Source organism: Pristiophorus japonicus, unplaced genomic scaffold (assembly GCF_044704955.1).
Source record: "Pristiophorus japonicus isolate sPriJap1 unplaced genomic scaffold, sPriJap1.hap1 HAP1_SCAFFOLD_81, whole genome shotgun sequence".
Taxonomy (NCBI): Eukaryota; Metazoa; Chordata; class Chondrichthyes; family Pristiophoridae; genus Pristiophorus; species Pristiophorus japonicus.
This window is the reverse complement of record NW_027254729.1, coordinates 207,304-232,354: the sequence shown is the minus strand read 5'-3', so window position 1 is coordinate 232,354 and position 25,051 is coordinate 207,304. Positions and strand designations below refer to the sequence as shown.

At 44.6% G+C, this 25,051-nt stretch overlaps 22 non-coding genes across 22 annotated transcripts; all 22 read right to left on the bottom strand.

Moving 5' to 3' along the window:
* Window positions 1-924: 924 nt before the first annotated feature.
* Window positions 925-996, bottom strand: trnae-uuc (transfer RNA glutamic acid (anticodon UUC)). The gene has a single exon. It is a non-coding gene; the product is annotated as a tRNA-Glu (tRNA).
* Window positions 997-1,527: 531 nt separating this feature from the next.
* Window positions 1,528-1,601, bottom strand: trnai-aau (transfer RNA isoleucine (anticodon AAU)). The gene has a single exon. It is a non-coding gene; the product is annotated as a tRNA-Ile (tRNA).
* A 1,582-nt stretch (window positions 1,602-3,183) lies between these two features.
* trnae-uuc (transfer RNA glutamic acid (anticodon UUC)) lies at window positions 3,184-3,255 on the bottom strand. Its single transcript has one exon. It is a non-coding gene; the product is annotated as a tRNA-Glu (tRNA).
* Window positions 3,256-3,786: 531 nt separating this feature from the next.
* On the bottom strand, window positions 3,787-3,860 carry trnai-aau (transfer RNA isoleucine (anticodon AAU)). The gene has a single exon. It is a non-coding gene; the product is annotated as a tRNA-Ile (tRNA).
* Window positions 3,861-5,443: 1,583 nt separating this feature from the next.
* On the bottom strand, window positions 5,444-5,515 carry trnae-uuc (transfer RNA glutamic acid (anticodon UUC)). Its single transcript has one exon. It is a non-coding gene; the product is annotated as a tRNA-Glu (tRNA).
* Window positions 5,516-6,050: 535 nt separating this feature from the next.
* trnai-aau (transfer RNA isoleucine (anticodon AAU)) lies at window positions 6,051-6,124 on the bottom strand. Its single transcript has one exon. It is a non-coding gene; the product is annotated as a tRNA-Ile (tRNA).
* A 1,582-nt stretch (window positions 6,125-7,706) lies between these two features.
* On the bottom strand, window positions 7,707-7,778 carry trnae-uuc (transfer RNA glutamic acid (anticodon UUC)). Its single transcript has one exon. It is a non-coding gene; the product is annotated as a tRNA-Glu (tRNA).
* Window positions 7,779-8,313: 535 nt separating this feature from the next.
* trnai-aau (transfer RNA isoleucine (anticodon AAU)) lies at window positions 8,314-8,387 on the bottom strand. The gene has a single exon. It is a non-coding gene; the product is annotated as a tRNA-Ile (tRNA).
* A 1,582-nt stretch (window positions 8,388-9,969) lies between these two features.
* Window positions 9,970-10,041, bottom strand: trnae-uuc (transfer RNA glutamic acid (anticodon UUC)). The gene has a single exon. It is a non-coding gene; the product is annotated as a tRNA-Glu (tRNA).
* Window positions 10,042-10,576: 535 nt separating this feature from the next.
* Window positions 10,577-10,650, bottom strand: trnai-aau (transfer RNA isoleucine (anticodon AAU)). The gene has a single exon. It is a non-coding gene; the product is annotated as a tRNA-Ile (tRNA).
* A 1,582-nt stretch (window positions 10,651-12,232) lies between these two features.
* On the bottom strand, window positions 12,233-12,304 carry trnae-uuc (transfer RNA glutamic acid (anticodon UUC)). The gene has a single exon. It is a non-coding gene; the product is annotated as a tRNA-Glu (tRNA).
* Window positions 12,305-12,839: 535 nt separating this feature from the next.
* trnai-aau (transfer RNA isoleucine (anticodon AAU)) lies at window positions 12,840-12,913 on the bottom strand. Its single transcript has one exon. It is a non-coding gene; the product is annotated as a tRNA-Ile (tRNA).
* A 1,582-nt stretch (window positions 12,914-14,495) lies between these two features.
* trnae-uuc (transfer RNA glutamic acid (anticodon UUC)) lies at window positions 14,496-14,567 on the bottom strand. Its single transcript has one exon. It is a non-coding gene; the product is annotated as a tRNA-Glu (tRNA).
* Window positions 14,568-15,098: 531 nt separating this feature from the next.
* Window positions 15,099-15,172, bottom strand: trnai-aau (transfer RNA isoleucine (anticodon AAU)). The gene has a single exon. It is a non-coding gene; the product is annotated as a tRNA-Ile (tRNA).
* Window positions 15,173-16,754: 1,582 nt separating this feature from the next.
* trnae-uuc (transfer RNA glutamic acid (anticodon UUC)) lies at window positions 16,755-16,826 on the bottom strand. The gene has a single exon. It is a non-coding gene; the product is annotated as a tRNA-Glu (tRNA).
* Window positions 16,827-17,361: 535 nt separating this feature from the next.
* trnai-aau (transfer RNA isoleucine (anticodon AAU)) lies at window positions 17,362-17,435 on the bottom strand. Its single transcript has one exon. It is a non-coding gene; the product is annotated as a tRNA-Ile (tRNA).
* Window positions 17,436-19,017: 1,582 nt separating this feature from the next.
* On the bottom strand, window positions 19,018-19,089 carry trnae-uuc (transfer RNA glutamic acid (anticodon UUC)). The gene has a single exon. It is a non-coding gene; the product is annotated as a tRNA-Glu (tRNA).
* Window positions 19,090-19,624: 535 nt separating this feature from the next.
* Window positions 19,625-19,698, bottom strand: trnai-aau (transfer RNA isoleucine (anticodon AAU)). The gene has a single exon. It is a non-coding gene; the product is annotated as a tRNA-Ile (tRNA).
* Window positions 19,699-21,280: 1,582 nt separating this feature from the next.
* trnae-uuc (transfer RNA glutamic acid (anticodon UUC)) lies at window positions 21,281-21,352 on the bottom strand. Its single transcript has one exon. It is a non-coding gene; the product is annotated as a tRNA-Glu (tRNA).
* A 535-nt stretch (window positions 21,353-21,887) lies between these two features.
* trnai-aau (transfer RNA isoleucine (anticodon AAU)) lies at window positions 21,888-21,961 on the bottom strand. Its single transcript has one exon. It is a non-coding gene; the product is annotated as a tRNA-Ile (tRNA).
* Window positions 21,962-23,543: 1,582 nt separating this feature from the next.
* On the bottom strand, window positions 23,544-23,615 carry trnae-uuc (transfer RNA glutamic acid (anticodon UUC)). Its single transcript has one exon. It is a non-coding gene; the product is annotated as a tRNA-Glu (tRNA).
* Window positions 23,616-24,150: 535 nt separating this feature from the next.
* On the bottom strand, window positions 24,151-24,224 carry trnai-aau (transfer RNA isoleucine (anticodon AAU)). Its single transcript has one exon. It is a non-coding gene; the product is annotated as a tRNA-Ile (tRNA).
* Window positions 24,225-25,051: the final 827 nt, after the last annotated feature.

The following is a 25,051-nucleotide window of genomic DNA, read 5'->3' as shown; positions in this document are numbered from 1 at the left end:
GTTTCTTAGGGTGATGTTGTGCAAGAACGTAATGGAAGCCTAATTATATTGGTGATTGTTCTCACACTGCAGTTAAATGTTGGCAAACTTACAGTGTCAATCAGCAATTCTAGTTCCACATGTTGATTTAATGTTCTGCTGAAGTGTTCATAAAGAAACAAAGCTTGCACAACAGGCTCGATCTCACCGTCTTGAAGACACAGTGAAATATACTGGAGAGTTTATAACTGTTTGAGAACATAAAATGTCAGTAACATACCCCGTTCTTTTCTCGACACTGATGGGCTGTGAAAGGGAGACCGGCCGAAGTCCCACTTACCCGCACTGACCCCGAGGCAAGGTGAAATTCTAACTGGTTCAGTCCATAGCAGTGCTATGCTGAAGAGAGATAAGTGTCGCGAATAAAGGAGAGATTAAACAATACTGATGTTGAATGTCGGTTAGATCAATCACTCCATGAATTCACTGCTGGGAAATTCAGGGCTTGTAAATTGCCTGTGAACGCTAAACATAGCCAATGTGCAATGTAGGAGGGGCCCAGGCCAAATGCATGCTCGGGATAAATTATCAGTGGCCATGGCCCAGGCATTCACTGATTCCAGTCTTGCACACGGAGCTAAGTTTAAAATGCTGAATATTTCCACACTGGCAATGCATTGACAGATGGTAAGCTAGAGTGATGTGCCGCAAAAATGTACACGGAAGGCTAAAGTTAGCCATGATTGGCAACATTTATGGTGTCAAAAAGCACTTGTTGAGCGAGATCTCCTCATTTCCTGCTGACTTTAAAACGGAAGGCACAGAAGTGTATGCTGTATCACTGCAACGAATGATGCGCTGCTGATGGTTGGGGCAGCAAGAGTGCAATGAGCTGTAAATTTGTTCAGGAACAGCCTTGCAGTTCAAACGGCCGAAAATACATTGTACCCTGACCGGGAATCGAACCCGGGCCGCAGCGGTGAAAGCGCCGAATCCTAACCACTAGACCACCAGGGAAGCTGCTGCACATTTGCTTGCCAACATACAGACCAACACAGTCTGTCCTGCTTGCTCCTTCCAAATTCTCACCATATTCGCGCCAGGAAAAACTGTTCGGAGAAAATGGCATTTTTTGTGGCGAGCACTACAGATATGTCCGCGCATCCACAGCATCACGTGCGGGTCGGCATCCACTGAAATCTATTTCATTCTGTCCTTTTCTAGGGATTTTTCACACTCGGTGCCGGGTGAACATTTCATTTGGTGTTTTTGTGCTGAACTGCAGTCTTTTGCCCATCTCCAGGCGACAGAACCGTTCTGTCTGTCTGTTTCTACTTTGGAGCATTTATAGGAACAGGCCTCCGGTTCATCGTTTATCAGCAAACCAAGAAACACAAATAAACAGAAAGATGTGCCTCTCAACCCCGTCGGCAAATGACTGTTATTCTCAAATAATTCCCAACCCTTGGGATTCTGTGTGGATTTGTTTCATTATAAAGATTTTCAACGTGACCAAAAACCGAATAAAAATTATGAAAAACACTGGAATGGCCCGTACGGGGATCGAACCCGCGACCTTGGCGTTATTAGCACCACGCTCTAACCAACTGAGCTAACCGGCCACAAATTGTGTTAACGTTGCGTGAAAGCTCAGTCTGCGGGGATTGTGTTTCCAACTCACACTGGGAGACAGATTTCCTGCATAAACATTGAACACATCACATCGCTTAAACATTGTTCACTGTTCATCTACAACACTGCGCAGAGTGCAAATAGAACGTAACAGAAAAAGAGCGCTAAATCTAAAAACAATTCACGTTGAAAATTATTATCACGCAACCGCTGAACAGCCCACTGTCCCGATATAAAATCAGCCATTACCCTTAGAATGAAGGGAACGCGAAATAACCAGAAATTGCTGAAACACGGGATTGAACCAGGAACCATCTGGATCTTAAGTCAAACGCCTTCCCAACTCAACTATTTCGGCGTGACAGTGAACGAAGCAAAGTTTTCTCACACCTTTTTGAAAGAAAACCTGACCCCGGATTGAATTGCCCCACCCACTCAGTCCTGATTTCGGGGCAATGGGTCCCAAACACATCTCAGAGCTCAGGTTGTGTTAATGTAAAGTATAATGATACCGAAAATCTTAATGCTCATGTTCCGTTATCACTGCCCACGACGCAGGCAGTGGTCCTGTACACGTTGCTAAGTTCTAAATGTGTATTTTTTCGCACTGGCAATGAATTAACTGATATCTGTGCTGTGATCAACTAGGTTTCTTCGGGTGATGTCGTGCAAGAACGTAATGGAAGCCTAATTATATTGGTGATTGTTCTCACACTGCAGTTAAATGTTGGCAAACTTACAGTGTCAATCAGCAATTCTAGTTCCACATGTTGATTTAATGTTCTGCTGAAGTGTTCAGAAAGAAACAAAGCTTGCACAACAGGCTCGATCTCACCGTCTTGAAGACACAGTGAAATATACTGGAGAGTTTATAACTGTTTGAGAACAAAAAATGTCAGTAACATACCCCGTTCTTTTCTCGACACTGATGGGCTGTGAAAGGGAGACCGGCCGAAGTCCCACTTAGCCGCACTGACCCCGAGGCAAGGTGAAATTCTAACAGGTTCAGTCCATAGCAGTGCTATGCTGAAGAGAGATAAGTGTCGCGAATAAAGGAGAGATTTAACAATACTGATGTTGAATGTCGGTTAGATCAATCACTCCATGAATTCACTGCTGGGAAATTCAGGGCTTGTAAATTGCCTGTGAACGCTAAACATAGCCAATGTGCAATGTAGGAGGGGCCCAGGCCAAATGCATGCTCGGGATAAATTATCAGTGGCCATGGCCCAGGCATTCACTGATTCCAGTCTTGCACACGGAGCTAAGTTTAAAATGCTGAATATTTCCACACTGGCAATGCATTGACAGATGGTAAGCTAGAGTGATGTGCCGCAAAAATGTACACGGAAGGCTAAAGTTAGCCATGATTGGCAACATTTATGGTGTCAAAAAGCACTTGTTGAGCGAGATCTCCTCATTTCCTGCTGACTTTAAAACGGAAGGCACAGAAGTGTATGCTGTATCACTGCAACGAATGATGCGCTGCTGATGGTTGGGGCAGCAAGAGTGCAATGAGCTGTAAATTTGTTCAGGAACAGCCTTGCAGTTCAAACGGCCGAAAATACATTGTACCCTGACCGGGAATCGAACCCGGGCCGCAGCGGTGAAAGCGCCGAATCCTAACCACTAGACCACCAGGGAAGCTGCTGCACATTTGCTTGCCAACATACAGACCAACACAGTCTGTCCTGCTTGCTCCTTCCAAATTCTCACCATATTCGCGCCAGGAAAAACTGTTCGGAGAAAATGGCATTTTTTGTGGCGAGCACTACAGATATGTCCGCGCATCCACAGCATCACGTGCGGGTCGGCATCCACTGAAATCTATTTCATTCTGTCCTTTTCTAGGGATTTTTCACACTCGGTGCCGGGTGAACATTTCATTTGGTGTTTTTGTGCTGAACTGCAGTCTTTTGCCCATCTCCAGGCGACAGAACCGTTCTGTCTGTCTGTTTCTACTTTGGAGCATTTATAGGAACAGGCCTCCGGTTCATCGTTTATCAGCAAACCAAGAAACACAAATAAACAGAAAGATGTGCCTCTCAACCCCGTCGGCAAATGACTGTTATTCTCAAATAATTCCCAACCCTTGGGATTCTGTGTGGATTTGTTTCATTATAAAGATTTTCAACGTGACCAAAAACCGAATAAAAATTATGAAAAACACTGGAATGGCCCGTACGGGGATCGAACCCGCGACCTTGGCGTTATTAGCACCACGCTCTAACCAACTGAGCTAACCGGCCACAAATTGTGTTAACGTTGCGTGAAAGCTCAGTCTGCGGGGATTGTGTTTCCAACTCACACTGGGAGACAGATTTCCTGCATAAACATTGAACACATCACATCGCTTAAACATTGTTCACTGTTCATCTACAACACTGCGCAGAGTGCAAATAGAACGTAACAGAAAAAGAGCGCTAAATCTAAAAACAATTCACGTTGAAAATTATTATCACGCAACCGCTGAACAGCCCACTGTCCCGATATAAAATCAGCCATTACCCTTAGAATGAAGGGAAAGCGAAATAACCAGAAATTGCTGAAACACGGGATTGAACCAGGAACCATCTGGATCTTAAGTCAAACGCCTTCCCAACTCAACTATTTCGGCGTGACAGTGAACGAAGCAAAGTTTTCTCACACCTTTTTGAAAGAAAACCTGACCCCGGATTGAATTGCCCCACCCACTCAGTCCTCATTTCGGGGCAATGGGTCCCAAACACATCTCAGAGCTCAGGTTGTGTTAATGTAAAGTATAATGATACCGAAAATCTTAATGCTCATGTTCCGTTATCACTGCCCACGACGCAGGCAGTGGTCCTGTACACGTTGCTAAGTTCTAAATGTGTATTTTTTCGCACTGGCAATGAATTAACTGATATCTGTGCTGTGATCAACTAGGTTTCTTCGGGTGATGTCGTGCAAGAACGTAATGGAAGCCTAATTATATTGGTGATTGTTCTCACACTGCAGTTAAATGTTGGCAAACTTACAGTGTCAATCAGCAATTCTAGTTCCACATGTTGATTTAATGTTCTGCTGAAGTGTTCAGAAAGAAACAAAGCTTGCACAACAGGCTCGATCTCACCGTCTTGAAGACACAGTGAAATATACTGGAGAGTTTATAACTGTTTGAGAACAAAAAATGTCAGTAACATACCCCGTTCTTTTCTCGACACTGATGGGCTGTGAAAGGGAGACCGGCCGAAGTCCCACTTAGCCGCACTGACCCCGAGGCAAGGTGAAATTCTAACAGGTTCAGTCCATAGCAGTGCTATGCTGAAGAGAGATAAGTGTCGCGAATAAAGGAGAGATTTAACAATACTGATGTTGAATGTCGGTTAGATCAATCACTCCATGAATTCACTGCTGGGAAATTCAGGGCTTGTAAATTGCCTGTGAACGCTTAACATAGCCAATGTGCAATATAGGAGGGGCCCAGGCCAAATGAATGCTCGGGATAAGTTATCATTGGCCATGTCCCAGGCATTCACTGATTCCAGTCTTGCACACGGAGCTAAGTTTAAAATGCTGAATATTTCCACACTAGGCAATGCATTGACAGATGGTAAGCTAGAGTGATGTGCCGCAAAAATGTACACGGAAGGCTAAAGTTAGCCATGATTGGCAACATTTACGGTGTCAATCAGCACTTGTTGAGCGAGATCTCCTCATTTCCTGCTGACTTTAAAACGGAAGGCACAGAAGTGTATGCTGTATCACTGCAACGAATGATGCGCTGCTGATGGTTGGGGCAGCAAGAGTGCAATAAGCTATAAATTTGTTCAGGAACAGCCTTGCAGTTCAAACGGCCGAAAATACATTGTACCCTGACCGGGAATCGAACCCGGGCCGCAGCGGTGAAAGCACCGAATCCTAACCACTAGACCACCAGGGAAGCTGCTGCACATTTGCTTGCCAACAAGCAGACAAACACAGTCTGTCCTGCTTGCTCCTTCCAAATTCTCACCATATTCGCGCCAGGAAAAACTGTTCGGAGCAAATGGCATTTTTTGTGGAGAGCACTACAGATATGTCCGCGCATCCACAGCATCACGTGCGGGTCGGCATCCACTGAAATCTATTTCATTCTGTCCTTTTCTCGGGATTTTTCACACTCGGTGCCGGGTGAACATTTCATTTGGTGTTTTTGTCCTGAACTGCAGTCTTTTGCCCATCTCCAGGCGACAGAACCGTTCTGTCTGTCTGTTTCTACTTTGGAGCATTTACAGGAACAGCCCTCCGGTTCATCGTTTATCAGCAAACCAAGAAACACAAATAAACAGAAAGATGTGCCTCTCAACCCCGTCGGCAAATGACTGTTATTCCAAATAATTCCCAACCCTTGGGATTCTGTGTGGATTTGTTTCATTATAAAGATTTGATTTTCAACGTGACCAAAAACCGAATAAAAATTATGAAAAACACTGGAATGGCCCGTACGGGGATCGAACCCGCGACCTTGGCGTTATTAGCACCACGCTCTAACCAACTGAGCTAACCGGCCACAAATTGTGTTAACGTTGCGTGAAAGCTCAGTCTGCGGGGATTGTGTTTCCAACTCACACTGGGAGACAGATTTCCTGCATAAACATTGAACACATCACATCGCTTATACATTGTTCACTGTTCATCTACAACACTGCGCAGAGTGCAAATAGAACGTAACAGAAAAAGAGCGCTAAATCTAAAAACAATTCACGTTGAAAATTATTATCACGCAACCGCTGAACAGCCCACTGTCCCGATATAAAATCAGCCATTACCCTTAGAATGAAGGGAACGCGAAATAACCAGAAATTGCTGAAACACGGGATTGAACCAGGAACCATCTGGATCTTAAGTCAAACGCCTTCCCAACTCAACTATTTCGGCGTGACAGTGAACGAAGCAAAGTTTTCTCACACCTTTTTGAAAGAAAACCTGACCCCGGATTGAATTGCCCCACCCACTCAGTCCTCATTTCGGGGCAATGGGTCCCAAACACATCTCAGAGCTCAGGTTGTGTTAATGTAAAGTATAATGATACCGAAAATCTTAATGCTCATGTTCCGTTATCACTGCCCACGACGCAGGCAGTGGTCCTGTACACGTTGCTAAGTTCTAAATGTGTATTTTTTCGCACTGGCAATGAATTACCTGATATCTGTGCTGTGATCAACTAGGTTTCTTCGGGTGATGTCGTGCAAGAACGTAATGGAAGCCTAATTATATTGGTGATTGTTCTCACACTGCAGTTAAATGTTGGCAAACTTACAGTGTCAATCAGCAATTCTAGTTCCACATTTTGATTTAATGTTCTGCTGAAGTGTTCAGAAAGAAACAAAGCTTGCACAACAGGCTCGATCTCACCGTCTTGAAGACACAGTGAAATATACTGGAGAGTTTATAACTGTTTGAGAACAAAAAATGTCAGTAACATACCCCGTTCTTTTCTCGACACTGATGGGCTGTGAAAGGGAGACCGGCCGAAGTCCCACTTAGCCGCACTGACCCCGAGGCAAGGTGAAATTCTAACAGGTTCAGTCCATAGCAGTGCTATGCTGAAGAGAGATAAGTGTCGCGAATAAAGGAGAGATTTAACAATACTGATGTTGAATGTCGGTTAGATCAATCACTCCATGAATTCACTGCTGGGAAATTCAGGGCTTGTAAATTGCCTGTGAACGCTAAACATAGCCAATGTGCAATATAGGAGGGGCCCAGGCCAAATGAATGCTCGGGATAAGTTATCATTGGCCATGTCCCAGGCATTCACTGATTCCAGTCTTGCACACGGAGCTAAGTTTAAAATGCTGAATATTTCCACACTGGCAATGCATTGACAGATGGTAAGCTAGAGTGATGTGCCGCAAAAATGTACACGGAAGGCTAAAGTTAGCCATGATTGGCAACATTTACGGTGTCAATCAGCACTTGTTGAGCGAGATCTCCTCATTTCCTGCTGACTTTAAAACGGAAGGCACAGAAGTGTATGCTGTATCACTGCAACGAATGATGCGCTGCTGATGGTTGGGGCAGCAAGAGTGCAATAAGCAGTAAATTTGTTCAGGAACAGCCTTGCAGTTCAAACGGCCGAAAATACATTGTACCCTGACCGGGAATCGAACCCGGGCCGCAGCGGTGAAAGCACCGAATCCTAACCACTAGACCACCAGGGAAGCTGCTGCACATTTGCTTGCCAACAAGCAGACAAACACAGTCTGTCCTGCTTGCTCCTTCCAAATTCTCACCATATTCGCGCCAGGAAAAACTGTTCGGAGCAAATGGCATTTTTTGTGGAGAGCACTACAGATATGTCCGCGCATCCACAGCATCACGTGCGGGTCGGCATCCACTGAAATCTATTTCATTCTGTCCTTTTCTCGGGATTTTTCACACTCGGTGCCGGGTGAACATTTCATTTGGTGTTTTTGTCCTGAACTGCAGTCTTTTGCCCATCTCCAGGCGACAGAACCGTTCTGTCTGTCTGTTTCTACTTTGGAGCATTTACAGGAACAGCCCTCCGGTTCATCGTTTATCAGCAAACCAAGAAACACAAATAAACAGAAAGATGTGCCTCTCAACCCCGTCGGCAAATGACTGTTATTCCAAATAATTCCCAACCCTTGGGATTCTGTGTGGATTTGTTTCATTATAAAGATTTGATTTTCAACGTGACCAAAAACCGAATAAAAATTATGAAAAACACTGGAATGGCCCGTACGGGGATCGAACCCGCGACCTTGGCGTTATTAGCACCACGCTCGAACCAACTGAGCTAACCGGCCACAAATTGTGTTTAAGTTGCGTGAAAGCTCAGTCTGCGGGGATTGTGTTTCCAACTCACACTGGGAGACAGATTTCCTGCATAAACATTGAACACATCACATCGCTTAAACATTGTTCACTGTTTATCTACAACACTGCGCAGAGTGTAAATAGAACGTAACAGAAAAAGAGCGCTAAATCTAAAAACAATTCACGTTGAAAATTATTATCACGCAACCGCTGAACAGCCCACTGTCCCGATATAAAATCAGCCATTACCCTTAGAATGAAGGGAACGCGAAATAACCAGAAATTGCTGAAACACGGGATTGAACCAGGAACCATCTGAATCTTAAGTCAAACGCCTTCCCCACTCAACTATTTCGGCGTGACAGTGAACGAAGCAAAGTTTTCTCACACCTTTTTGAAAGAAAACCTGACCCCGGAATGAATTGCCACACCCACTCAGTCCTCATTTCGGGGCAATGGGTCCCAAACACATCTCAGAGCTCAGGTTGTGTTAATGTAAAGTATAATGATACCGAAAATCTTAATGCTCATGTTCCGTTATCACTGCCCACGATGCAGGCAGTGGTCTTGTACACGTTGCTAAGTTCAAAATGTGTATTTTTTCGCACTGGCAATGAATTAACTGATATCTGTGCTGTGATCAACTAGGTTTCTTAGGGTGATGTTGTGCAAGAACGTAATGGAAGCCTAATTATATTGGTGATTGTTCTCACACTGCAGTTAAATGTTGGCAAACTTACAGTGTCAATCAGCAATTCTAGTTCCACATGTTGATTTAATGTTCTGCTGAAGTGTTCATAAAGAAACAAAGCTTGCACAACAGGCTCGATCTCACCGTCTTGAAGACACAGTGAAATATACTGGAGAGTTTATAACTGTTTGAGAACATAAAATGTCAGTAACATACCCCGTTCTTTTCTCGACACTGATGGGCTGTGAAAGGGAGACCGGCCGAAGTCCCACTTACCCGCACTGACCCCGAGGCAAGGTGAAATTCTAACTGGTTCAGTCCATAGCAGTGCTATGCTGAAGAGAGATAAGTGTCGCGAATAAAGGAGAGATTAAACAATACTGATGTTGAATGTCGGTTAGATCAATCACTCCATGAATTCACTGCTGGGAAATTCAGGGCTTGTAAATTGCCTGTGAACGCTAAACATAGCCAATGTGCAATGTAGGAGGGGCCCAGGCCAAATGCATGCTCGGGATAAATTATCAGTGGCCATGGCCCAGGCATTCACTGATTCCAGTCTTGCACACGGAGCTAAGTTTAAAATGCTGAATATTTCCACACTGGCAATGCATTGACAGATGGTAAGCTAGAGTGATGTGCCGCAAAAATGTACACGGAAGGCTAAAGTTAGCCATGATTGGCAACATTTACGGTGTCAATCAGCACTTGTTGAGCGAGATCTCCTCATTTCCTGCTGACTTTAAAACGGAAGGCACAGAAGTGTATGCTGTATCACTGCAACGAATGATGCGCTGCTGATGGTTGGGGCAGCAAGAGTGCAATAAGCTATAAATTTGTTCAGGAACAGCCTTGCAGTTCAAACGGCCGAAAATACATTGTACCCTGACCGGGAATCGAACCCGGGCCGCAGCGGTGAAAGCACCGAATCCTAACCACTAGACCACCAGGGAAGCTGCTGCACATTTGCTTGCCAACAAGCAGACAAACACAGTCTGTCCTGCTTGCTCCTTCCAAATTCTCACCATATTCGCGCCAGGAAAAACTGTTCGGAGCAAATGGCATTTTTTGTGGAGAGCACTACAGATATGTCCGCGCATCCACAGCATCACGTGCGGGTCGGCATCCACTGAAATCTATTTCATTCTGTCCTTTTCTCGGGATTTTTCACACTCGGTGCCGGGTGAACATTTCATTTGGTGTTTTTGTCCTGAACTGCAGTCTTTTGCCCATCTCCAGGCGACAGAACCGTTCTGTCTGTCTGTTTCTACTTTGGAGCATTTACAGGAACAGCCCTCCGGTTCATCGTTTATCAGCAAACCAAGAAACACAAATAAACAGAAAGATGTGCCTCTCAACCCCGTCGGCAAATGACTGTTATTCCAAATAATTCCCAACCCTTGGGATTCTGTGTGGATTTGTTTCATTATAAAGATTTGATTTTCAACGTGACCAAAAACCGAATAAAAATTATGAAAAACACTGGAATGGCCCGTACGGGGATCGAACCCGCGACCTTGGCGTTATTAGCACCACGCTCTAACCAACTGAGCTAACCGGCCACAAATTGTGTCAACGTTGCGTGAAAGCTCAGTCTGCGGGGATTGTGTTTCCAACTCACACTGGGAGACAGATTTCCTGCATAAACATTGAACACATCACATCGCTTATACATTGTTCACTGTTCATCTACAACACTGCGCAGAGTGCAAATAGAACGTAACAGAAAAAGAGCGCTAAATCTAAAAACAATTCACGTTGAAAATTATTATCACGCAACCGCTGAACAGCCCACTGTCCCGATATAAAATCAGCCATTACCCTTAGAATGAAGGGAACGCGAAATAACCAGAAATTGCTGAAACACGGGATTGAACCAGGAACCATCTGGATCTTAAGTCAAACGCCTTCCCAACTCAACTATTTCGGCGTGACAGTGAACGAAGCAAAGTTTTCTCACACCTTTTTGAAAGAAAACCTGACCCCGGATTGAATTGCCCCACCCACTCAGTCCTCATTTCGGGGCAATGGGTCCCAAACACATCTCAGAGCTCAGGTTGTGTTAATGTAAAGTATAATGATACCGAAAATCTTAATGCTCATGTTCCGTTATCACTGCCCACGACGCAGGCAGTGGTCCTGTACACGTTGCTAAGTTCTAAATGTGTATTTTTTCGCACTGGCAATGAATTACCTGATATCTGTGCTGTGATCAACTATGTTTCTTCGGGTGATGTCGTGCAAGAACGTAATGGAAGCCTAATTATATTGGTGATTGTTCTCACACTGCAGTTAAATGTTGGCAAACTTACAGTGTCAATCAGCAATTCTAGTTCCACATTTTGATTTAATGTTCTGCTGAAGTGTTCAGAAAGAAACAAAGCTTGCACAACAGGCTCGATCTCACCGTCTTGAAGACACAGTGAAATATACTGGAGAGTTTATAACTGTTTGAGAACAAAAAATGTCAGTAACATACCCCGTTCTTTTCTCGACACTGATGGGCTGTGAAAGGGAGACCGGCCGAAGTCCCACTTAGCCGCACTGACCCCGAGGCAAGGTGAAATTCTAACAGGTTCAGTCCATAGCAGTGCTATGCTGAAGAGAGATAAGTGTCGCGAATAAAGGAGAGATTTAACAATACTGATGTTGAATGTCGGTTAGATCAATCACTCCATGAATTCACTGCTGGGAAATTCAGGGCTTGTAAATTGCCTGTGAACGCTAAACATAGCCAATGTGCAATATAGGAGGGGCCCAGGCCAAATGAATGCTCGGGATAAGTTATCATTGGCCATGTCCCAGGCATTCACTGATTCCAGTCTTGCACACGGAGCTAAGTTTAAAATGCTGAATATTTCCACACTGGCAATGCATTGACAGATGGTAAGCTAGAGTGATGTGCCGCAAAAATGTACACGGAAGGCTAAAGTTAGCCATGATTGGCAACATTTACGGTGTCAATCAGCACTTGTTGAGCGAGATCTCCTCATTTCCTGCTGACTTTAAAACGGAAGGCACAGAAGTGTATGCTGTATCACTGCAACGAATGATGCGCTGCTGATGGTTGGGGCAGCAAGAGTGCAATAAGCAGTAAATTTGTTCAGGAACAGCCTTGCAGTTCAAACGGCCGAAAATACATTGTACCCTGACCGGGAATCGAACCCGGGCCGCAGCGGTGAAAGCACCGAATCCTAACCACTAGACCACCAGGGAAGCTGCTGCACATTTGCTTGCCAACAAGCAGACAAACACAGTCTGTCCTGCTTGCTCCTTCCAAATTCTCACCATATTCGCGCCAGGAAAAACTGTTCGGAGCAAATGGCATTTTTTGTGGAGAGCACTACAGATATGTCCGCGCATCCACAGCATCACGTGCGGGTCGGCATCCACTGAAATCTATTTCATTCTGTCCTTTTCTCGGGATTTTTCACACTCGGTGCCGGGTGAACATTTCATTTGGTGTTTTTGTCCTGAACTGCAGTCTTTTGCCCATCTCCAGGCGACAGAACCGTTCTGTCTGTCTGTTTCTACTTTGGAGCATTTACAGGAACAGCCCTCCGGTTCATCGTTTATCAGCAAACCAAGAAACACAAATAAACAGAAAGATGTGCCTCTCAACCCCGTCGGCAAATGACTGTTATTCCAAATAATTCCCAACCCTTGGGATTCTGTGTGGATTTGTTTCATTATAAAGATTTGATTTTCAACGTGACCAAAAACCGAATAAAAATTATGAAAAACACTGGAATGGCCCGTACGGGGATCGAACCCGCGACCTTGGCGTTATTAGCACCACGCTCGAACCAACTGAGCTAACCGGCCACAAATTGTGTTTAAGTTGCGTGAAAGCTCAGTCTGCGGGGATTGTGTTTCCAACTCACACTGGGAGACAGATTTCCTGCATAAACATTGAACACATCACATCGCTTAAACATTGTTCACTGTTTATCTACAACACTGCGCAGAGTGTAAATAGAACGTAACAGAAAAAGAGCGCTAAATCTAAAAACAATTCACGTTGAAAATTATTATCACGCAACCGCTGAACAGCCCACTGTCCCGATATAAAATCAGCCATTACCCTTAGAATGAAGGGAACGCGAAATAACCAGAAATTGCTGAAACACGGGATTGAACCAGGAACCATCTGAATCTTAAGTCAAACGCCTTCCCCACTCAACTATTTCGGCGTGACAGTGAACGAAGCAAAGTTTTCTCACACCTTTTTGAAAGAAAACCTGACCCCGGAATGAATTGCCACACCCACTCAGTCCTCATTTCGGGGCAATGGGTCCCAAACACATCTCAGAGCTCAGGTTGTGTTAATGTAAAGTATAATGATACCGAAAATCTTAATGCTCATGTTCCGTTATCACTGCCCACGATGCAGGCAGTGGTCTTGTACACGTTGCTAAGTTCAAAATGTGTATTTTTTCGCACTGGCAATGAATTAACTGATATCTGTGCTGTGATCAACTAGGTTTCTTAGGGTGATGTTGTGCAAGAACGTAATGGAAGCCTAATTATATTGGTGATTGTTCTCACACTGCAGTTAAATGTTGGCAAACTTACAGTGTCAATCAGCAATTCTAGTTCCACATGTTGATTTAATGTTCTGCTGAAGTGTTCATAAAGAAACAAAGCTTGCACAACAGGCTCGATCTCACCGTCTTGAAGACACAGTGAAATATACTGGAGAGTTTATAACTGTTTGAGAACATAAAATGTCAGTAACATACCCCGTTCTTTTCTCGACACTGATGGGCTGTGAAAGGGAGACCGGCCGAAGTCCCACTTACCCGCACTGACCCCGAGGCAAGGTGAAATTCTAACTGGTTCAGTCCATAGCAGTGCTATGCTGAAGAGAGATAAGTGTCGCGAATAAAGGAGAGATTAAACAATACTGATGTTGAATGTCGGTTAGATCAATCACTCCATGAATTCACTGCTGGGAAATTCAGGGCTTGTAAATTGCCTGTGAACGCTAAACATAGCCAATGTGCAATGTAGGAGGGGCCCAGGCCAAATGCATGCTCGGGATAAATTATCAGTGGCCATGGCCCAGGCATTCACTGATTCCAGTCTTGCACACGGAGCTAAGTTTAAAATGCTGAATATTTCCACACTGGCAATGCATTGACAGATGGTAAGCTAGAGTGATGTGCCGCAAAAATGTACACGGAAGGCTAAAGTTAGCCATGATTGGCAACATTTATGGTGTCAAAAAGCACTTGTTGAGCGAGATCTCCTCATTTCCTGCTGACTTTAAAACGGAAGGCACAGAAGTGTATGCTGTATCACTGCAACGAATGATGCGCTGCTGATGGTTGGGGCAGCAAGAGTGCAATGAGCTGTAAATTTGTTCAGGAACAGCCTTGCAGTTCAAACGGCCGAAAATACATTGTACCCTGACCGGGAATCGAACCCGGGCCGCAGCGGTGAAAGCGCCGAATCCTAACCACTAGACCACCAGGGAAGCTGCTGCACATTTGCTTGCCAACATACAGACCAACACAGTCTGTCCTGCTTGCTCCTTCCAAATTCTCACCATATTCGCGCCAGGAAAAACTGTTCGGAGAAAATGGCATTTTTTGTGGCGAGCACTACAGATATGTCCGCGCATCCACAGCATCACGTGCGGGTCGGCATCCACTGAAATCTATTTCATTCTGTCCTTTTCTAGGGATTTTTCACACTCGGTGCCGGGTGAACATTTCATTTGGTGTTTTTGTGCTGAACTGCAGTCTTTTGCCCATCTCCAGGCGACAGAACCGTTCTGTCTGTCTGTTTCTACTTTGGAGCATTTATAGGAACAGGCCTCCGGTTCATCGTTTATCAGCAAACCAAGAAACACAAATAAACAGAAAGATGTGCCTCTCAACCCCGTCGGCAAATGACTGTTATTCTCAAATAATTCCCAACCCTTGGGATTCTGTGTGGATTTGTTTCATTATAAAGATTTTCAACGTGACCAAAAACCGAATAAAAATTATGAAAAACACTGGAATGGCCCGTACGGGGATCGAACCCGCGACCTTGGCGTTATTAGCACCACGCTCTAACCAACTGAGCTAACCGGCCACAAATTGTGTTAACGTTGCGTGAAAGCTCAGTCTGCGGGGATTGTGTTTCCAACTCACACTGGGAGACAGATTTCCTGCATAAACATTGAACACATCACATCGCTTAAACATTGTTCACTGTTCATCTACAACACTGCGCAGAGTGCAAATAGAACGTAACAGAAAAAGAGCGCTAAATCTAAAAACAATTCACGTTGAAAATTATTATCACGCAACCGCTGAACAGCCCACTGTCCCGATATAAAATCAGCCATTACCCTTAGAATGAAGGGAACGCGAAATAACCAGAAATTGCTGAAACACGGGATTGAACCAGGAACCATCTGGATCTTAAGTCAAACGCCTTCCCAACTCAACTATTTCGGCGTGACAGTGAACGAAGCAAAGTTTTCTCACACCTTTTTGAAAGAAAACCTGACCCCGGATTGAATTGCCCCACCCACTCAGTCCTGATTTCGGGGCAATGGGTCCCAAACACATCTCAGAGCTCAGGTTGTGTTAATGTAAAGTATAATGATACCGAAAATCTTAATGCTCATGTTCCGTTATCACTGCCCACGACGCAGGCAGTGGTCCTGTACACGTTGCTAAGTTCTAAATGTGTATTTTTTCGCACTGGCAATGAATTAACTGATATCTGTGCTGTGATCAACTAGGTTTCTTCGGGTGATGTCGTGCAAGAACGTAATGGAAGCCTAATTATATTGGTGATTGTTCTCACACTGCAGTTAAATGTTGGCAAACTTACAGTGTCAATCAGCAATTCTAGTTCCACATGTTGATTTAATGTTCTGCTGAAGTGTTCAGAAAGAAACAAAGCTTGCACAACAGGCTCGATCTCACCGTCTTGAAGACACAGTGAAATATACTGGAGAGTTTATAACTGTTTGAGAACAAAAAATGTCAGTAACATACCCCGTTCTTTTCTCGACACTGATGGGCTGTGAAAGGGAGACCGGCCGAAGTCCCACTTAGCCGCACTGACCCCGAGGCAAGGTGAAATTCTAACAGGTTCAGTCCATAGCAGTGCTATGCTGAAGAGAGATAAGTGTCGCGAATAAAGGAGAGATTTAACAATACTGATGTTGAATGTCGGTTAGATCAATCACTCTATGAATTCACTGCTGGGAAATTCAGGGCTTGTAAATTGCCTGTGAACGCTTAACATAGCCAATGTGCAATATAGGAGGGGCCCAGGCCAAATGAATGCTCGGGATAAGTTATCATTGGCCATGTCCCAGGCATTCACTGATTCCAGTCTTGCACACGGAGCTAAGTTTAAAATGCTGAATATTTCCACACTGGCAATGCATTGACAGATGGTAAGCTAGAGTGATGTGCCGCAAAAATGTACACGGAAGGCTAAAGTTAGCCATGATTGGCAACATTTACGGTGTCAATCAGCACTTGTTGAGCGAGATCTCCTCATTTCCTGCTGACTTTAAAACGGAAGGCACAGAAGTGTATGCTGTATCACTGCAACGAATGATGCGCTGCTGATGGTTGGGGCAGCAAGAGTGCAATAAGCTATAAATTTGTTCAGGAACAGCCTTGCAGTTCAAACGGCCGAAAATACATTGTACCCTGACCGGGAATCGAACCCGGGCCGCAGCGGTGAAAGCACCGAATCCTAACCACTAGACCACCAGGGAAGCTGCTGCACATTTGCTTGCCAACAAGCAGACAAACACAGTCTGTCCTGCTTGCTCCTTCCAAATTCTCACCATATTCGCGCCAGGAAAAACTGTTCGGAGCAAATGGCATTTTTTGTGGAGAGCACTACAGATATGTCCGCGCATCCACAGCATCACGTGCGGGTCGGCATCCACTGAAATCTATTTCATTCTGTCCTTTTCTCGGGATTTTTCACACTCGGTGCCGGGTGAACATTTCATTTGGTGTTTTTGTCCTGAACTGCAGTCTTTTGCCCATCTCCAGGCGACAGAACCGTTCTGTCTGTCTGTTTCTACTTTGGAGCATTTACAGGAACAGCCCTCCGGTTCATCGTTTATCAGCAAACCAAGAAACACAAATAAACAGAAAGATGTGCCTCTCAACCCCGTCGGCAAATGACTGTTATTCCAAATAATTCCCAACCCTTGGGATTCTGTGTGGATTTGTTTCATTATAAAGATTTGATTTTCAACGTGACCAAAAACCGAATAAAAATTATGAAAAACACTGGAATGGCCCGTACGGGGATCGAACCCGCGACCTTGGCGTTATTAGCACCACGCTCTAACCAACTGAGCTAACCGGCCACAAATTGTGTTAACGTTGCGTGAAAGCTCAGTCTGCGGGGATTGTGTTTCCAACTCACACTGGGAGACAGATTTCCTGCATAAACATTGAACACATCACATCGCTTATACATTGTTCACTGTTCATCTACAACACTGCGCAGAGTGCAAATAGAACGTAACAGAAAAAGAGCGCTAAATCTAAAAACAATTCACGTTGAAAATTATTATCACGCAACCGCTGAACAGCCCACTGTCCCGATATAAAATCAGCCATTACCCTTAGAATGAAGGGAACGCGAAATAACCAGAAATTGCTGAAACACGGGATTGAACCAGGAACCATCTGGATCTTAAGTCAAACGCCTTCCCAACTCAACTATTTCGGCGTGACAGTGAACGAAGCAAAGTTTTCTCACACCTTTTTGAAAGAAAACCTGACCCCGGATTGAATTGCCCCACCCACTCAGTCCTCATTTCGGGGCAATGGGTCCCAAACACATCTCAGAGCTCAGGTTGTGTTAATGTAAAGTATAATGATACCGAAAATCTTAATGCTCATGTTCCGTTATCACTGCCCACGACGCAGGCAGTGGTCCTGTACACGTTGCTAAGTTCTAAATGTGTATTTTTTCGCACTGGCAATGAATTACCTGATATCTGTGCTGTGATCAACTAGGTTTCTTCGGGTGATGTCGTGCAAGAACGTAATGGAAGCCTAATTATATTGGTGATTGTTCTCACACTGCAGTTAAATGTTGGCAAACTTACAGTGTCAATCAGCAATTCTAGTTCCACATTTTGATTTAATGTTCTGCTGAAGTGTTCAGAAAGAAACAAAGCTTGCACAACAGGCTCGATCTCACCGTCTTGAAGACACAGTGAAATATACTGGAGAGTTTATAACTGTTTGAGAACAAAAAATGTCAGTAACATACCCCGTTCTTTTCTCGACACTGATGGGCTGTGAAAGGGAGACCGGCCGAAGTCCCACTTAGCCGCACTGACCCCGAGGCAAGGTGAAATTCTAACAGGTTCAGTCCATAGCAGTGCTATGCTGAAGAGAGATAAGTATCGCGAATAAAGGAGAGATTTAACAATACTGATGTTGAATGTCGGTTAGATCAATCACTCCATGAATTCACTGCTGGGAAATTCAGGGCTTGTAAATTGCCTGTGAACGCTAAACATAGCCAATGTGCAATATAGGAGGGGCCCAGGCCAAATGAATGCTCGGGATAAGTTATCATTGGCCATGTCCCAGGCATTCACTGATTCCAGTCTTGCACACGGAGCTAAGTTTAAAATGCTGAATATTTCCACACTGGCAATGCATTGACAGATGGTAAGCTAGAGTGATGTGCCGCAAAAATGTACACGGAAGGCTAAAGTTAGCCATGATTGGCAACATTTACGGTGTCAATCAGCACTTGTTGAGCGAGATCTCCTCATTTCCTGCTGACTTTAAAACGGAAGGCACAGAAGTGTATGTTGTATCACTGCAACGAATGATGCGCTGCTGATGGTTGGGGCAGCAAGAGTGCAATAAGCAGTAAATTTGTTCAGGAACAGCCTTGCAGTTCAAACGGCCGAAAATACATTGTACCCTGACCGGGAATCGAACCCGGGCCGCAGCGGTGAAAGCACCGAATCCTAACCACTAGACCACCAGGGAAGCTGCTGCACATTTGCTTGCCAACAAGCAGACAAACACAGTCTGTCCTGCTTGCTCCTTCCAAATTCTCACCATATTCGCGCCAGGAAAAACTGTTCGGAGCAAATGGCATTTTTTGTGGAGAGCACTACAGATATGTCCGCGCATCCACAGCATCACGTGCGGGTCGGCATCCACTGAAATCTATTTCATTCTGTCCTTTTCTCGGGATTTTTCACACTCGGTGCCGGGTGAACATTTCATTTGGTGTTTTTGTCCTGAACTGCAGTCTTTTGCCCATCTCCAGGCGACAGAACCGTTCTGTCTGTCTGTTTCTACTTTGGAGCATTTACAGGAACAGCCCTCCGGTTCATCGTTTATCAGCAAACCAAGAAACACAAATAAACAGAAAGATGTGCCTCTCAACCCCGTCGGCAAATGACTGTTATTCCAAATAATTCCCAACCCTTGGGATTCTGTGTGGATTTGTTTCATTATAAAGATTTGATTTTCAACGTGACCAAAAACCGAATAAAAATTATGAAAAACACTGGAATGGCCCGTACGGGGATCGAACCCGCGACCTTGGCGTTATTAGCACCACGCTCGAACCAACTGAGCTAACCGGCCACAAATTGTGTTTAAGTTGCGTGAAAGCTCAGTCTGCGGGGATTGTGTTTCCAACTCACACTGGGAGACAGATTTCCTGCATAAACATTGAACACATCACATCGCTTAAACATTGTTCACTGTTTATCTACAACACTGCGCAGAGTGCAAATAGAACGTAACAGAAAAAGAGCGCTAAATCTAAAAACAATTCACGTTGAAAATTATTATCACGCAACCGCTGAACAGCCCACTGTCCCGATATAAAATCAGCCATTACCCTTAGAATGAAGGGAACGCGAAATAACCAGAAATTGCTGAAACACGGGATTGAACCAGGAACCATCTGGATCTTAAGTCAAACGCCTTCCCAACTCAACTATTTCGGCGTGACAGTGAACGAAGCAAAGTTTTCTCACACCTTTTTGAAAGAAAACCTGACCCCGGATTGAATTGCCCCACCCACTCAGTCCTCATTTCGGGGCAATGGGTCCCAAACACATCTCAGAGCTCAGGTTGTGTTAATGTAAAGTATAATGATACCGAAAATCTTAATGCTCATGTTCCGTTATCACTGCCCACGACGCAGGCAGTGGTCCTGTACACGTTGCTAAGTTCTAAATGTGTATTTTTTCGCACTGGCAATGAATTACCTGATATCTGTGCTGTGATCAACTAGGTTTCTTCGGGTGATGTCGTGCAAGAACGTAATGGAAGCCTAATTATATTGGTGATTGTTCTCACACTGCAGTTAAATGTTGGCAAACTTACAGTGTCAATCAGCAATTCTAGTTCCACATTTTGATTTAATGTTCTGCTGAAGTGTTCAGAAAGAAACAAAGCTTGCACAACAGGCTCGATCTCACCGTCTTGAAGACACAGTGAAATATACTGGAGAGTTTATAACTGTTTGAGAACAAAAAATGTCAGTAACATACCCCGTTCTTTTCTCGACACTGATGGGCTGTGAAAGGGAGACCGGCCGAAGTCCCACTTAGCCGCACTGACCCCGAGGCAAGGTGAAATTCTAACAGGTTCAGTCCATAGCAGTGCTATGCTGAAGAGAGATAAGTGTCGCGAATAAAGGAGAGATTTAACAATACTGATGTTGAATGTCGGTTAGATCAATCACTCCATGAATTCACTGCTGGGAAATTCAGGGCTTGTAAATTGCCTGTGAACGCTAAACATAGCCAATGTGCAATATAGGAGGGGCCCAGGCCAAATGAATGCTCGGGATAAGTTATCATTGGCCATGTCCCAGGCATTCACTGATTCCAGTCTTGCACACGGAGCTAAGTTTAAAATGCTGAATATTTCCACACTGGCAATGCATTGACAGATGGTAAGCTAGAGTGATGTGCCGCAAAAATGTACACGGAAGGCTAAAGTTAGCCATGATTGGCAACATTTACGGTGTCAATCAGCACTTGTTGAGCGAGATCTCCTCATTTCCTGCTGACTTTAAAACGGAAGGCACAGAAGTGTATGCTGTATCACTGCAACGAATGATGCGCTGCTGATGGTTGGGGCAGCAAGAGTGCAATAAGCAGTAAATTTGTTCAGGAACAGCCTTGCAGTTCAAACGGCCGAAAATACATTGTACCCTGACCGGGAATCGAACCCGGGCCGCAGCGGTGAAAGCACCGAATCCTAACCACTAGACCACCAGGGAAGCTGCTGCACATTTGCTTGCCAACAAGCAGACAAACACAGTCTGTCCTGCTTGCTCCTTCCAAATTCTCACCATATTCGCGCCAGGAAAAACTGTTCGGAGCAAATGGCATTTTTTGTGGAGAGCACTACAGATATGTCCGCGCATCCACAGCATCACGTGCGGGTCGGCATCCACTGAAATCTATTTCATTCTGTCCTTTTCTCGGGATTTTTCACACTCGGTGCCGGGTGAACATTTCATTTGGTGTTTTTGTCCTGAACTGCAGTCTTTTGCCCATCTCCAGGCGACAGAACCGTTCTGTCTGTCTGTTTCTACTTTGGAGCATTTACAGGAACAGCCCTCCGGTTCATCGTTTATCAGCAAACCAAGAAACACAAATAAACAGAAAGATGTGCCTCTCAACCCCGTCGGCAAATGACTGTTATTCCAAATAATTCCCAACCCTTGGGATTCTGTGTGGATTTGTTTCATTATAAAGATTTGATTTTCAACGTGACCAAAAACCGAATAAAAATTATGAAAAACACTGGAATGGCCCGTACGGGGATCGAACCCGCGACCTTGGCGTTATTAGCACCACGCTCTAACCAACTGAGCTAACCGGCCACAAATTGTGTTAACGTTGCGTGAAAGCTCAGTCTGCGGGGATTGTGTTTCCAACTCACACTGGGAGACAGATTTCCTGCATAAACATTGAACACATCACATCGCTTAAACATTGTTCACTGTTCATCTACAACACTGCGCAGAGTGCAAATAGAACGTAACAGAAAAAGAGCGCTAAATCTAAAAACAATTCACGTTGAAAATTATTATCACGCAACCGCTGAACAGCCCACTGTCCCGATATAAAATCAGCCATTACCCTTAGAATGAAGGGAACGCGAAATAACCAGAAATTGCTGAAACACGGGATTGAACCAGGAACCATCTGGATCTTAAGTCAAACGCCTTCCCAACTCAACTATTTCGGCGTGACAGTGAACGAAGCAAAGTTTTCTCACACCTTTTTGAAAGAAAACCTGACCCCGGATTGAATTGCCCCACCCACTCAGTCCTGATTTCGGGGCAATGGGTCCCAAACACATCTCAGAGCTCAGGTTGTGTTAATGTAAAGTATAATGATACCGAAAATCTTAATGCTCATGTTCCGTTATCACTGCCCACGACGCAGGCAGTGGTCCTGTACACGTTGCTAAGTTCTAAATGTGTATTTTTTCGCACTGGCAATGAATTAACTGATATCTGTGCTGTGATCAACTAGGTTTCTTCGGGTGATGTCGTGCAAGAACGTAATGGAAGCCTAATTATATTGGTGATTGTTCTCACACTGCAGTTAAATGTTGGCAAACTTACAGTGTCAATCAGCAATTCTAGTTCCACATGTTGATTTAATGTTCTGCTGAAGTGTTCAGAAAGAAACAAAGCTTGCACAACAGGCTCGATCTCACCGTCTTGAAGACACAGTGAAATATACTGGAGAGTTTATAACTGTTTGAGAACAAAAAATGTCAGTAACATACCCCGTTCTTTTCTCGACACTGATGGGCTGTGAAAGGGAGACCGGCCGAAGTCCCACTTAGCCGCACTGACCCCGAGGCAAGGTGAAATTCTAACAGGTTCAGTCCATAGCAGTGCTATGCTGAAGAGAGATAAGTGTCGCGAATAAAGGAGAGATTTAACAATACTGATGTTGAATGTCGGTTAGATCAATCACTCCATGAATTCACTGCTGGGAAATTCAGGGCTTGTAAATTGCCTGTGAACGCTTAACATAGCCAATGTGCAATATAGGAGGGGCCCAGGCCAAATGAATGCTCGGGATAAGTTATCATTGGCCATGTCCCAGGCATTCACTGATTCCAGTCTTGCACACGGAGCTAAGTTTAAAATGCTGAATATTTCCACACTGGCAATGCATTGACAGATGGTAAGCTAGAGTGATGTGCCGCAAAAATGTACACGGAAGGCTAAAGTTAGCCATGATTGGCAACATTTACGGTGTCAATCAGCACTTGTTGAGCGAGATCTCCTCATTTCCTGCTGACTTTAAAACGGAAGGCACAGAAGTGTATGCTGTATCACTGCAACGAATGATGCGCTGCTGATGGTTGGGGCAGCAAGAGTGCAATAAGCTATAAATTTGTTCAGGAACAGCCTTGCAGTTCAAACGGCCGAAAATACATTGTACCCTGACCGGGAATCGAACCCGGGCCGCAGCGGTGAAAGCACCGAATCCTAACCACTAGACCACCAGGGAAGCTGCTGCACATTTGCTTGCCAACAAGCAGACAAACACAGTCTGTCCTGCTTGCTCCTTCCAAATTCTCACCATATTCGCGCCAGGAAAAACTGTTCGGAGCAAATGGCATTTTTTGTGGAGAGCACTACAGATATGTCCGCGCATCCACAGCATCACGTGCGGGTCGGCATCCACTGAAATCTATTTCATTCTGTCCTTTTCTCGGGATTTTTCACACTCGGTGCCGGGTGAACATTTCATTTGGTGTTTTTGTCCTGAACTGCAGTCTTTTGCCCATCTCCAGGCGACAGAACCGTTCTGTCTGTCTGTTTCTACTTTGGAGCATTTACAGGAACAGCCCTCCGGTTCATCGTTTATCAGCAAACCAAGAAACACAAATAAACAGAAAGATGTGCCTCTCAACCCCGTCGGCAAATGACTGTTATTCCAAATAATTCCCAACCCTTGGGATTCTGTGTGGATTTGTTTCATTATAAAGATTTGATTTTCAACGTGACCAAAAACCGAATAAAAATTATGAAAAACACTGGAATGGCCCGTACGGGGATCGAACCCGCGACCTTGGCGTTATTAGCACCACGCTCTAACCAACTGAGCTAACCGGCCACAAATTGTGTTAACGTTGCGTGAAAGCTCAGTCTGCGGGGATTGTGTTTCCAACTCACACTGGGAGACAGATTTCCTGCATAAACATTGAACACATCACATCGCTTTTACATTGTTCACTGTTCATCTACAACACTGCGCAGAGTGCAAATAGAACGTAACAGAAAAAGAGCGCTAAATCTAAAAACAATTCACGTTGAAAATTATTATCACGCAACCGCTGAACAGCCCACTGTCCCGATATAAAATCAGCCATTACCCTTAGAATGAAGGGAACGCGAAATAACCAGAAATTGCTGAAACACGGGATTGAACCAGGAACCATCTGGATCTTAAGTCAAACGCCTTCCCAACTCAACTATTTCGGCGTGACAGTGAACGAAGCAAAGTTTTCTCACACCTTTTTGAAAGAAAACCTGACCCCGGATTGAATTGCCCCACCCACTCAGTCCTCATTTCGGGGCAATGGGTCCCAAACACATCTCAGAGCTCAGGTTGTGTTAATGTAAAGTATAATGATACCGAAAATCTTAATGCTCATGTTCCGTTATCACTGCCCACGACGCAGGCAGTGGTCCTGTACACGTTGCTAAGTTCTAAATGTGTATTTTTTCGCACTGGCAATGAATTACCTGATATCTGTGCTGTGATCAACTAGGTTTCTTCGGGTGATGTCGTGCAAGAACGTAATGGAAGCCTAATTATATTGGTGATTGTTCTCACACTGCAGTTAAATGTTGGCAAACTTACAGTGTCAATCAGCAATTCTAGTTCCACATTTTGATTTAATGTTCTGCTGAAGTGTTCAGAAAGAAACAAAGCTTGCA